Raw genomic sequence first — 14,321 nt, 5'->3', positions numbered from 1 at the left:
TCTGACTTCTCTCCTCGCCGGTATTTACCCTGAACCGATGTCTCTGTGTCTTGTTAATATCCAGCAGACTTAGCCGAGTCTCTGAGGGTCAGTTTGGACCTGACAGCGGAGCTGCCGGGGTCAGAGTTGAAATGTGTGTTTTCAATAAGAGGAATTCTTGTAACTCTCCGTAACTCCTCATATCTCATAACTCTCCTGCAAGACTTCTCTACAAAACAACAAAAAAGAAGATCTCAATGTTTTTTTTTACAACATCAGAAGTTTTATTTCTTACTAAATATTCAGATTGTTAAACATGAAACATGGTCAACAGATTTGGACATCAGCAACATGTGATGTGCAGATCTAGTCTGGTCCTGCAGCTGCAGCGACGACTACCGGCCCCGACACTCTCACACCAACTAGAGGCTTCACTGAACCGTTTGCTGCGATGCTGCTGTCACTAACATCTCTGGAATCATTTACTACATAAACTATATGTTTATCTTTAGAAAACAAGAACCTTTGGTTTGCTAATGAAGGAGGAAACGAGTCTGAATGCAGACGTGAAATCAGAGATGAAGAAGGTCTGGTGGAGTTCATCACAATCACTATCACAATCAGAATCGCAATCACTATCACATTCACTATCACTATCACAATCGCTATCGCTATCGCTATCAGAATCACAATCGCTATTACAATCACAATCTCTATCACAATCAATCACAATCACTATCACAATCACAATCACCATCAGAATCACTATCAGAATCACTATCGCTATCACTATCAGAATGAAGTTTATTTCCAACCAGTTTAACACACAAGGAATTTGAGGTGGTGATTGGTCCAATACAAAAGAACAAATTATATTAAAGCAGTGGAAGAAAAGAGAAATACATCATAAAAAACACAAATCAAAACTAACAGTTAACAATTACAACACAGGCTTATTTTTATGTTTTTATAATGAAATAAAAGATGTTAATATTATTAATAAATCCCAGGTGAATCTACAAAAGAACAACTTCCACCTCCAAAAGAGGAAATAACAACAATCAATCTTATAGAACAAAAACTTCCCTCCATCCATCAGAGAAAGAAGAAAAGAAGAAAAGAAAATCAATAAAGACATTGTTACATCCCTGTAAATTTGCTATTTTTATTTACTGTTTTTGTTTATTTATTATTTATGAGTATCTGCTACTGGGGTGCAGAGGTTTGGTTGGGCGAGTGGGTTTCCTGTTGGAGGTGGCCTTTACTAAATCACCTGTCAGCTCATAAGTCAGCTCAGGTCCTCTGGTGTGGGAGGAGCTGGAGCTGCTGCAGGTGTGCTGATGGAGCTGCTGCAGGTGTGCTGATGGAGCTGCTGCAGGTGTGCTGATGGAGCTGCTGCAGGTGTGCTGATGGAGCTGCTGCAGGTGTGCTGATGGAGAGCGACGCCCACCTCTACCGGGAGCCAACCAGAGGAAACTTCTGACGCGCTCAAGACAAAACAAATGGGTTATTTCTGTGAAGGGGAACTGCTTATGCACAAATGGTGTCCTTTTGGCTGTGAGGAATCTGACTGGAGCGCAGTGGTCCAAATTGTGGTCCCAACTGCATACCGGCGGCAGGTCCTGTCATTAGCTCACGATCACAATTGGGCAGGGCATTTGGGTGGGACAAAAACGTATGCACGTATTCTTAAACACTTCTTTTGGCCAGGGTTAAAGAGAGATGTTTCCCAGTATTGTCGCACCTGCCCGACGTGCCAGCTGACTGGCAAGCCGAACCAGACGATTCCTGCCATAGGGGAACCATTTGAGCGGGTTATCATAGACTGTGTGGGTCCACTGCCGCGCACCAAATCAGGTAATCAATATCTTTTGACTAATATGTGCGCAGCCACTAGATTCCCCGAAGCAGTTCCTCTGCGTAAAATCACCGCCACTTCTGTAATCAAAGCTCTGACTAAGTTTTTTTCTATTTGGGGATTTGCTAAAATAGTTCAGAGTGACCAAGGGAGTAACCTCCTTTCTAAAGTGTTCAAACAAGTTATGCAAGTTCTGTCCATTGAGCACGTTGTGTCCAGCGCTTATCACCCCGAGTCCCAGGGTGCGCTGGAGAGGTGGCATCAGACGTTGAAGTCTATGCTCCGTAAATACTGTCTTGACGTTTCACGTTCTTGGGATGAGGGGGTCCCATTTGTTCTTTTTGCTGCTCGAGACGCAGTGCAGGAGTCGTTGGGTTTCAGCCCGAACGAGCTCATTTTTGGCCACACGGTTCGCGGTCCTCTCAAGGTCCTCAAGGACAGATTTATGGCCGCGAACGTCTCTCCCCAAATGAATGTGTCTGACTTTGTGAGTAAGTTCCGCGGGCGTCTTAGTAAAGCATGCGCCCTAGCCAGGGAGTTTTTGTGTGATTCTCAAAAAGAGATGAAAGAGCACTATGATAAGGCCACTGTTGCGCGCTCTTTCTCTCCAGGAGACCGGGTGTTAGTGCTGCTGCCTATCCCTGGCTCCGCTCTGTCATCACGTTTCTCTGGGCCACATGTGATTCTGGAGAAAATTAGCGACACTAACTATGTGGTTGGCACTCCCGACAGAAGGCGTAAGAGCCGTGTCTGTCACGTGAACATGTTGAAACCATTCCATGTTAGAGAGGTAGGGTTATTAGCGGCAGAGCCTGTAACCACCTCTATTGGTTCTAATAATGTTCGGGGTGAATCTGATTCGCAGGGGCCAGAGGATGATGGGTTAAGGTTGCGTGCGTTTCCCACACAACATCCTCGTTTATGCAACTCGGAAATGATTGCCAAATTGCCAGATCACTTAAGTCACTTACTTCCCGAACACCAGAGTGATGTTGTCCAGCTAGTTGCCGATTTTCCTGTAATATTTGGGGATGTTCCTACTCGCACCACTGTGCTAGAGCATGATATTGACGTGGGGCGCGCCAGGCCTATTAAACAGCACGCGTACCGCGTCAATCCCACCAAACGAGCGCTCATGAAAAAAGAGGTGGAGTACTTGATCTCTAATGGTTTAGCACGGTCGAGTTCGAGTCCGTGGAGCTCTCCCTGTCTATTACAGGCTAAATCAGACGGCAGCCCTAGGTTTTGTACTGATTACAGGAAGGTTAACGCAGTCACTGTGCAAGATTCTTATCCTCTCCCTAGAATGGAAGACTGTGTGGATAACTTGGGTTCTGCTGCATTTGTGACTAAGTTAGACTTGCTTAAGGGTTACTGGCAGGTGCCATTAACGCGCCGTGCCTCTGAAATATCCGCTTTTGTTACTCCTGATCATTTCATGCAGTATGACGTCATGGCCTTTGGTATGTGCAACGCACCGGCCACTTTTCAGAGGCTCGTTAACATTGTGTTGGAGGGGGTGCCCAACTGCAATGCTTATTTAGACGATTTAATTGTGTATTCTGGGGACTGGGCGGAGCACATTAAACTCCTCAGAATTGTGTTCGAGCGTTTAGCTAAAGCCTCTTTGACTTTGGCTAAATGTGAGTTTGGTAAGGCTACAGTCACTTACCTAGGCAGAGAAGTGGGGCAAGGACAAGTTCGGCCTATTGAGGCTAAGGTTGCTGCTATTTACGCCTACCCCGCTCCTACCACTCGGCGTGGCTTGCGCGAGTTTTTAGGCGCAGCGGGCTACTACAGGTCTTTCTGTGCCAACTTCGCCACCGTTGCCCACCCCTTGACCAGTCTGTTAAGTCCGACAAAAGCATTTATCTGGTCTCCTCAGTGTCAACATGCATTTGAGTCCATTAAATCTCTCCTGTGCAGTGCGCCCGTGTTGGCTGCTCCTGACTTCTCCCGTCCCTTTTCTCTAGAGGTGGATGCCAGTGGGGTGGGAGCTGGAGCTGTGCTGCTGCAAGAGTCTGTGAGTGGGGTCAGTCATCCTGTCTGTTACTTCTCACGAAAATTCAACAAACATCAGGTGAATTATTCGACCATTGAGAAGGAGGCGCTGGCTATGTTACTTGCGCTGCAATACTTCGAGGTGTATGTTGGGTCAAGTCCGCTGCCAGTTGTCTGTTACACCGACCACAACCCTCTAGTATTTTTGCAGCGCATGCGTAACCATAACCAACGGCTCATGCGATGGGCTGTCCTCGTTCAGGATTATAATTTGGAAATCCGACACAAGAGGGGAGCAGATATTAGAAATATGCACACACCCCTGTCTATTGTTTAATTTGTGTGTATGTGTGTGCGTGTCTGTGTGGGTGTGCGAGTGCATATATGTATATATCATTGTTCTACAGGCCAAAGATCTACTTAATTTAATTAATGTTTGTTGTTACCCTGACAAGACAGCGATTGTCAGAATGGCTCAGACTGTTGGTCTTATATGCCTGATATTTTATTTTTATTTTTTTAAGGTTTTAACTCTGCAGGAGCTGACTTTGTTTTTGTTTTTGTATTTAGCTTTATAGTCGAAAGCATTTCTTTTTTGAGAATGGCTTCCGTTGAAGCCTGCACGGCTGTTTCCATCGTTTGGGGATGGGATCATCAAATGTGCGACGGGTGGGTGGGCGGGAGTTATGGGTTGTTGGCTTTCGGATTATGTCTCTGTAGGTATGTATATACTCCCGAGTTTTGTTTGTTTTGGTTTTCCTTTTTACCCCTTTTTCTTATATTTCTTCTTGTGGTGGGTGAGTCTGTCTTATTTTCTCTCAAAGAATGCCCATATGAACGATCGTAATCTGTACAAGCCTGATACTGGATCAATCATCAGATTCACTAGCTGGAATGTTAGAGGTGTGAATAATCCAATTAAGCGATCAAAGATTTTTTCACATTTGAAACGCTTGGACACTGACATAGCTTTCCTTCAGGAAACTCATTTGCGAAATAAAGATCATTTTAGACTCAAACGTGCTTGGGTGGGTGATATTTTTCATTCAAATTTTGATTCTAAGTCTAGAGGAGTAGCAATTTTGATCAACAGAAGAGTTAATTTCTCCGTCTCCAGGACAATATCCGATAAGAATGGTAGATATCTTATTGTGGCGGGCACTCTATACTGTAACCCTGTATTGTTGGTGAATATATATGCCCCTAATTTTGATGACCCCAATTTTACAGATAGGCTGTTTGGCAACCTCCCTTTCTTAAATACGCATATTACAATACTGGGCGGTGATCTGAATTGTGTTATTAATCCTTCTTTGGACCGCTCGAATCCTCGTACTTTGACTCAATCCTCTATGTCAAAATCTATTACCGATTTTACAGTCTAGAACGGGCTTGTTGATCCGTGGAGGTTCTCACATCCTGGAGATAAGGAATTTTCTTTTTTTTCACAAGTACATCAGTCATATTCACGTATTGACAATTTTTTTGTTGATGGCTCTCTTCTTTCCAAAGTTACTTCTGTCATATACCACCCAATTGTTATTTCAGATCACGCCCCTCTAACTTTGAATATAACATTGTCTGAGCGCCCCCGTTTTTCTTCTCCCTGGAGGTTTAATCCATTGCTTTTATCCGACGATGCATTTAATGTTTCTATATCTGCTTCAATAGATGATTTCATTGCATTAAACAAAACAGATTCTACCAGTTTTTCGCTAGTATGGGAATCACTCAAAGCATATTTGCGAGGACAGATTATCTCTTATTCAGCATATGCCAGTAAAATCCGCAGGGCTAAATTACAGGAGCTCACATCTAAAATTCAGGACATAGACAGACTTAATTCAGTTAACCCAAGTCCGAATTTACTGAAACAACGGCTTGATTTGCAATCAAAATTCGATCTTATAGCGACAGCCGATTCTGAACGGCTCCTATTACGCGCTCATGCCAACTATTATGAACACGGCGATAAACCAAGCAGGTTATTGGCTCATCAATTAAAAAGGCAAGCAACGTCGAGACTGATTCCCAGCATTAGAGATTCTACTGGCACACTTACCACCGATCCAGTCGCCATCAACACAATTTTTAAGTCATACTACTCCTCTCTATATGAATCAGAATCTCCACTTGACACAGCAGAAATGACCTCCTTTCTTGAAAGTATCACTGTTCCTACTATCAATTTGGATGTGGCTAATGGCCTCGATGCTCCTTTTAGCTTGCAAGAAATTGCTGCCGCCATTGAAGCTACGCAAAGCAACAAGGCCCCTGGTCCGGATGGGTTCGGCGCTGAGTTTTTCAAAAAATTCAAAGACAAATTAGCTCCCCTTCTACTCTCAATGTACAATGAGTCCCTTGATCATGGCTCATTGCCTCCTTCTTTAATGCAGGCGTCCATTGCCCTCCTTTTGAAGAAGGACAAAGACCCTGAATCATGCACTTCTTACAGGCCCTTGTCTTTACTGAATGTGGATGTCAAAATTTTAGCAAAAGCACTAGCAATTTGTCTTGATAAGATCCTTCCTAGCATCATATCTGAGGAGCAGAATGGTTTCATCAAGGGACGCCAGCTCTTTTATAATGTTCGTACACTCCTAAATGTGATTTTCTCTAAAGATTCTTCCCCACTTCCTGAAGTTGTTATCGCGATTGATGCTGAAAAAGCGTTTGATCGTGTCGAATTTAACTATCTTTTTGCAACACTTCATAAATTCGGATTTGGACACAGGTTTATATCGTGGATTAGACTTCTTTACACTTCCCCTCAGGCCAGCATTCACACCAATGACAACTACTCCACTTATTTTACATTATCACGTGGCACGAGACAGGGCTGCCCTCTCTCCCCTTTGCTTTTCGCTCTATCCGTCGAACCACTTTCAATTGCTTTAAGAACTCTTCCTTTATTTCGCGGAATCTCTAGGTCCAATGTGGAACTCAAATTGTCACTTTATGCAGACGACCTCCTTTTATATGTATCTGACCCTTTAACCAGCATTGCACCAATATTATCTCTGTTGAAGAATTATGGATCCTTCTCCGGCTATAAGGTCAATCTTCACAAGTGTGAATGCTTCCCCATAAACACTTCTGCTTTACTACTCAAACAATCTGATATCCCCTTTAAACTCAGCCCGTCGGGCTTTAGATACTTAGGGATTAATGTGACCCGCACTCTGCCCTCTCTTTTCACCGCTAATTTTTCCTCACTGGTAACTCGAGTGAAGGCGGACTTACAGAGGTGGAACTCCCTACCATTGTCGCTAATAGGAAGAGTTAACACAGTGAAGATGACTGTATTGCCTAACTTTCTTTTTTTGTTCCAATGCACTCCTTTATTTCTACCAAAATCTTTTTTTAAATCACTTGACCAAATTGTTTCCAACTTTTTATGGGCCGGTAAGACACCCAGAGTGAGGTATTCGCTTCTCCAAAAATTTAAATTTAATGGGGGTCTAGCACTACCAAACTTTTTGCTTTACTATTGGTCAGCGCATATTCACAAACTAATTTACTGGCTTCAGTCTCCTGAGTTATTATGGTGCAGATTGGAGGCTCAGTCACTCTCTTCATCCTCTGTAACGGCCCTACTCTCCTCCTCTTTACCATTGAATCCCTCTAAGTTTACAAATAGCCCTGTGGTGCTTTCCTCCCTTAAGATTTGGTCACAGTTTAGGCGCCATTTTAAATTTGCTTCTCCATCCGCCTATACACCTGTTACTAAGAATCATCTGTTCCCTCCATCACTAATAGACACCACTTTTATGATTTGGCACAGCCGGGGCATTAAGCACTTCAGGGATCTGTATAAGGATGGGATCTTTTCCACATTTTCAGATCTGAGGTCAAAGTTCAATTTGCCTGCCTCCCATCTGTTTCGCTACTTCCAGCTTCGACACTGTGCCTCTGCTCTGTTTCCATGCTTCCCTTCCCTTCCTGCTAACCAACCGTGGGATGATCTTCTAACAATGAAACTTAGTCAAAAGTCTCTCATATCTAGGATATATGCACTGTGTATGACATTTGATGGTCATTCTGTAGATAAAGCTCGGGAGGGTTGGGGACGGGAGTTGGGCCTGGACTTCACAGGGGAGCTGTGGGATAAAGCTATCCGTAGCATACGATCTAGCACGCCTTGCGCTAGACTAGAACTTATTCAATTTAAGGTGCTGCATAGAGCCCACCTATCAAAATCCCGATTATCCGAAATATATCCCAATGTTGCAGACTTATGCGACAGATGCCAGGGCTCTCCCTGCAATTTAAGTCACATGTTTTTCTCCTGTCCTAGATTACAGAAATTTTGGAGTGACTATTCTGTGATCATGTCTAAAGTTCTGGTGAAAAATGTTGTTATGACCCCCCTCATAGCAATATTCGGACTTTCGGTTGACTCCTCACACATCAGCCCCGTACAGTCAGAAGTATTGGCTTTCACATCTCTTCTAGCTAGACGTCGTATCCTACTCTCATGGAAATCCCCCAAGTCTCCGTCTATTGCTCTTTGGCTTAGTGATGTTATGTTTTTTCTAAAATCTGAAAAGGTGAGATATTCAGTAAAAGGCAACTCATCTAAATTTGTTCGTAAATGGCAATCTTTCGTAGATTATTTTAACTCATTGAAGACTCTACCCACCGACTGATCCCTCCCCCTTACCTTAATTTTCTTTTCATTTCTTTCATTTATTTATTTGTTTTGATTATTGTTATTTATGCTGCATTTTATGCTGCTTGCTTTTTTTTTTTTTATTATTATTTCCAATTAATGGGATATTAGTGATGGGCATTTGCATTTATCACTGCATTTGTTTTTGTATGCCGCATTTGCTCATCCATACTCTACTCCATTGTTCATTTGTTGCTCATCTGTTTATTTTTTTTTATTTAACTCTACAGAGACTCTGTTCTTAGTTCTGTGTGTTTATAAAAAAAAAAAAAAAAGGACAATGTATAATGCATAATTCATATTTTTGATTATTTGTGTCCATGTTGTCATTGTATGTTGTTTTCTTTTCTAAAAAGATCAATAAAAAAAAAAAAAAAAAACAAGAGGGGAGCAGATAATGCTATGGCTGATGCCCTATCTCGGGCTTGGTGTTGAATCTTATCAAACATATTTTTTTTGAGGGCATATGTTTGATTTTGAGGGTGGGGGTGTTACATCCCTGTAAATGTGCTATTTTTATTTACTATTTTTGTTTATTTATTATTTGTGAGTATCTGCTACTGGGGTGCAGAGGTTTGGTTGGGCGAGTGTGTTCCCTGTTGGAGGTGGCCTTTACTAAATCACCTGTCAGCTCAGGTCCTCTGGTGTGGGAGGAGCTGGAGCTGCTTCAGGTGTGCTGATGGAGCTGCTGCAGGTGTGCTGATGGAGCTGCTGCAGGTGTGCTGATGGAGCTGCTGCAGGTGTGCTGATGGAGCTGCTGCAGGTGTGCTGATGGAGCTGCTGCAGGTGTGCTGATGGAGCTGTTGCAGGTGTGCTGATGGAGCTGCTGCAGGTGTGCTGATGGAGCTGCTGCAGGTGTGCTGATGGAGCTGTTGCAGGTGTGCTGATGGAGCTGCTGCAGGTGCTGATGGAGCTGCTGCAGGTGTGCTGATGGAGAGCGACGCCCACCTCTACCGGGAGCCAACCAGAGGAAACTTCTCCCCTACAAAGCTGCTGCTGGAGCAGTGCTCGTGGGCAGTCGTTTCACACCACCTCATGTGTGAAGACGTGCTGTCCGTTCCGTCTGATGTTGTGAGAGTTTTGGGGCCAAATGTTTGGTTTCCCTCAGCCTTTCTGCCCAAGCAGTTTGTGGCCCTGCTAAATCTTGTTGGTTCCTGCTAAATCTTGTTGATTGAATAACTTGTGAAAGTAATGGAAAACAGTAAGGTAAATATTAGATAGCTCCAACGCTTGAGTTGTATGTAAAAGCCTAATTTGATGAGGATTGGTTTAGAGTAGTTAGTATAGTTAATATTATTGTAATTTTGTTTTGGTTAAAGGTTAGGTTTAGTTAGTGGATTTATTATTTTAAGGTTAGGGTCCAGTTCTTTTTGCTTATTTCTTTGGTTTACGTTGGAGTTATTTTCTTTATATAAACTTTAGTTCTTGGGTTTAAATTGTAAACTGTTTTCCATGCTGTTGCACTTCAACTTGAACAAAAGAACCATTTGGTCAAAATAAAAACATATCTTTACTCGCAAAACCTGCCTTTCATTTGCGTATTCTGTGATCCCTAGTAGCAGAGTACGTAATAGACATGAAGAGGAAACTCGTTGATCTTATTTGAGTTTACAGAACTCAGCTGAGGCTCCAGTTTCGTAGTTAATCCAGACTCCAGCGTGTAGCGGCCGAGTGAAGGAGGTCTGGACTCTGTGGAGGAGGGTCGTGGTTCCAGAGACGCCGTAGAAGGACAGAACTCCTGCTCTGTGATCCAGGTAAACTCCTATTCTGGAGGAAGCAGGACCTGAGACGGAGGTTTGGATGTTGTTGTACATGAATCCATAACTGCCTGAGTAACACTCTAGTGACCAAGATTCATCATTATATCCAAATCTACTTTCCCCCCCTGATCTGCTGATATTCTTGTATGAAACTGCTACATCAACTAAACCTGCTCTCGTCTCCACCTCCCAGTAATGACGTCCAGTCAGACTCTCTCTACTCAGAACCTGAGGATATTTACTGAATCTGTCTGGATGACCAGAATAAGACTGACGTTGGTTCATAACTGTCACCTTTCTGTTCTGCTCTGACAGTAACAGATCTGTGTCTACTGTGTTTGGATCCACAGTGACTTCACATGAATACTTCAAGAATCCAGCTCTCTCTGACTCTCCTCCACTTCAGACTGCAGTTTCTGTCAGAGGGTCAGACACACGGACACCTGTGAGGGGGGGGGGGGGGGGGGGTTTGAGGGGGGGCAGAGGGGGCAGAGTCGGGGGAGGGGCAGCAGCAGCAGTGCCCGCAGAGTGAGTGAGATATGAGTATCTGAGCTGCTCACAGAGGTTAGTCTGAGCTGTTAGTCTGAGCTGTTAGTCTGAGCTGCTCACTAGTCTGAGGCTGCTGCTGCTGCTGCTGATCTCATGTGAAATCACTCTGGGTCCAAACCACAGCAGAGACACACTGCCGTGTGTCTCTGCTGTGTTTGAACCCAGAGTGATTTCACCTCAACAATCCAGCTCTAGGAACAATATAGTGACCAAGATTTATCATTAAATCCAAATCCACTTTCCCCCCCTGATCTGCTGATATTCTTGTATGAAACTGCTACCTCAACATAACCTGCTGTCTCCACCTCCTCCCAGTAATGACGTCCAGTCAGACTCTCTCTACTCAGAACCTGAGGATAATCATCACTGAATCTGTCTGGATGATCAGAATAAGACTGACGTTGGTCCATCCGAGTCACCTTTCTGTTCTGCTCTGACAGTAACAGCCGTGTCTCTGCTGTGTTTGGATCCAGAGTGATTTCACATGAATATTTCAGGAATCCAGCTCTGCTCGTTGGTTCTGGTTCTGGTTCTGGTCCTGGTCCTGGTCCTGGTTCTGGTTCTGGTTGTGGTTCTGACAGTAAAACATCCACGTCGGCGACGGCCAGTGAGACGTTTGTCCACGTGTCTCTCAGGATGTCCCGTAGTCGACCTCTGACCTCTGACACGGCTGCTGCCACGTCCTGAAAGTACCTGTTGAGGCCAAAGTTCATCTTGGTTAGTCTAAATAAACTTTATTTACTTCATCCTTTATTTGAAAGAAGGTGAATATGCATTGGTTTGTGGGGGCCTGGTGTTGAAGTTAAGTTCAGGCCTTGTCTCCGCCCCTCCTTTCTTATGTCAGAGCGTCTGCAGTGATTTAATGATTGATTATTGATTTAATCAGTGATTAATGATTTAATGAGTGATTAATGAACCTGCAGCTGGAGGGAAGAGAGTGAGAGTGGGAAGCGGGACAGTTTTTTGACGCAAAGGGCAGATCGCAGAAATGATAATAAGATGCTTTTTGTCTTTTGATGGATACTTCTTGTAACAGAATAATCTGCTGAATTATTATTAAATTGCATCAACTTGGAGGTGACGCTGGATCCGCGTCTGTCTTTTGTTTTTGACTGTGTTGACCCGCTCAGTAGCGGCTCACTAAAGTTTGAAAGAGAAGCCGCGACATTAAGTCAAAAAACTCCGCTACGATCAAGAAGAATCAAGGACGGACACGCTGCACGGACACGCCGGAGGTCAGAATCTGGTCGTTAGTAAATCAGATGTGACAAAAGGTGTAAATGCTGGACGGAGGTGCGGTCCCGGAGGGTCAGGCTCCGTCCCGGGGCCCGAACTCGTGCTCTGCTCCGCTCCGAGCCGCTCCGACGCGTCTCCGCCGCTGTTTCGGGCGGAAGGTGCAGTACCCGGTTTCTGCCACGGGGCGGCGCGGCCCAAAAACGGGTTATGGTACCAGGACCGTGGGCTTTTTTTTCGGCCAGCTGGCTTTAATAATGCTCAGCACGTAAATAGTGGGGGGGGCTTAACCGTGGGAGGTCAAGGATTAACGGAGAGCGAGGTTCCCGAGCCGGCTCAGGGAGGGCTTTTTTTTTCTCCGGTTCGGGGTTCGGGGGTCGGATCCGGCTGGTGGACGGGGGGGGGGGGGGTTTGACAGCTGGGGCTCGTGGGGTGTCGGATCAGTCGGATCCCGGCGGGGGAACGGGGGATTTTCACCGGGTTTGATCGGTTACACGCGCCTGATCCGGCTTAGATCAGCTGGGAACCAGGCTGGGAACCAGCAGGTTCCCACCTGCCAAACCAGCTGGGTCCTCTGGGGTCCGTCCCAGGTTGGATCCCCGTGGGCTCACTGGCATTTCCCCCGGAATCCGCCGGTTGGATCCCCGGGAACCGACGGTGCGCACAGGATGCGCCCCGGAGGACGCGCCCCGGAGGACGCGCCGGGTCTGAGCGCCCAGATCCCGGCTCAGAGCCGGCTCATCCCCGGGTGGTTTGTCAGCAGGAGTCTCCCGTGTCCATCCCAGGTTGGATCCCCGTGATCCCACGGTGATTTTCACCAGGATCCCCCGGTTTCGTTTCGGAGCCGGAGCCGCGGCCGGTCGGGATCCGGGCTCCGAGCGCCCAGATCCCGGCTCAGAGCCGGCTCATCCCCGGGTGGTTTGTCAGCAGGAGTCTCCCGTGTCCATCCCAGGTTGGATCCCCGTGATCCCACGGTGATTTTCACCAGGATCCCCCGGTTTCGTTTCGGAGCCGGAGCCGCGGCCGGTCGGGATCCGGGCTCCGAGCGCCCAGATCCCGGCTCAGAGCCGGCTCATCCCCGGGTGGTTTGTCAGCAGGAGTCTCCCGTGTCCATCCCAGGTTGGATCCCCGTGATCCCACGGTGATTTTCACCAGGATCCCCCGGTTTCGTTCCGGAGCCGGAGGCGGAGCCGCGGCCGGTCGGGATCCGGGCTCCGAGCGCCCAGATCCCGGCTCAGAGCCGGCTCATCCCCGGGTGGTTTGTCAGCAGGAGTCTCCCGTGTCCATCCCAGGTTGGATCCCCGTGATCCCACGGTGATTTTCACCACGACCCCACGGTTTTATTCCGGCTGCGAGTCTCGCTGCTCGGCCCCGGTTCTCGTGAGTACTTCCACGAGCTCCCTGGTTCTCTGGGTTCCAAAGACGCGGATCCACTGTCGTTTCTCCCCTCCAGCACCTCTCCGGGTCGGGGAGAGGGGCCGGCTCGTCCCGCGGTCTCAGCGGGACCGGAGCTGCAGGTGCAGGTGCAGGTGCAGGTGCTGCAGGTGCAGGTTCTGCTTCCAGAGTGGAACGGAGCCGCTTCTGCTGCCGCTTCCAGGGACGTCTGCTGCACCTTGTGCCCGGTACCACGGGACCAGCCGACCGCCGTGCTGGGTCCGGGTGCCGGCGTCCCCGGGGGTCCAGCGTCCCCGGGGGTCCAGCTCTGGAGGTCTGGATCCTGGATCCTGGATCCTGGTTCCTGGTTCCTGGTTCCTGGTTCCTGGGTCCAGCTCTGGAGGTCTGGATCCTGGATCCTGGTTCCTGGATCCTGGATCCTGGATCCTGGTTCCTGGTTCCTGGTTCCTGGTTCCTGGGTCCAGCTCTGGAGGCCTGGATCCTGGTTCCTGGTTCCTGGTTCCTGGATCCTGGATCCTGGTTCCTGGTTCCTGGTTCCTGGTTCCTGGTTCCTGGTTCCTGGTCACCATCACCATCACTATCAGGGATTTGAGGTGGTGATTGGTCCAACACAAAAGAACAAATAATATTAAAGAAGTGGAAGAAAAGAGAAATACAACATAAAAAACACATCAAATCTAACAGTTAACAATTACAACACAGGCTTATTTCTCTGTTTTTATATTAATATTATGAATATTTCCCAGGTGAAACTACAAAAGAACAACTTCCACCTCCAAAAGAGGAAATAACAACAAAACATCAACTTATAGAACAGAAACGTCCCTCCATCCGTCAGAGTTTGAGACGATCGTCTCTGAGAAGAAAAGAAAAT

This window comes from Cololabis saira, chromosome 11, assembly GCF_033807715.1.
Source record: "Cololabis saira isolate AMF1-May2022 chromosome 11, fColSai1.1, whole genome shotgun sequence".
NCBI lineage: Eukaryota > Metazoa > Chordata > Actinopteri > Beloniformes > Belonidae > Cololabis > Cololabis saira.
Note: the sequence above shows the minus strand (reverse complement) of the source record.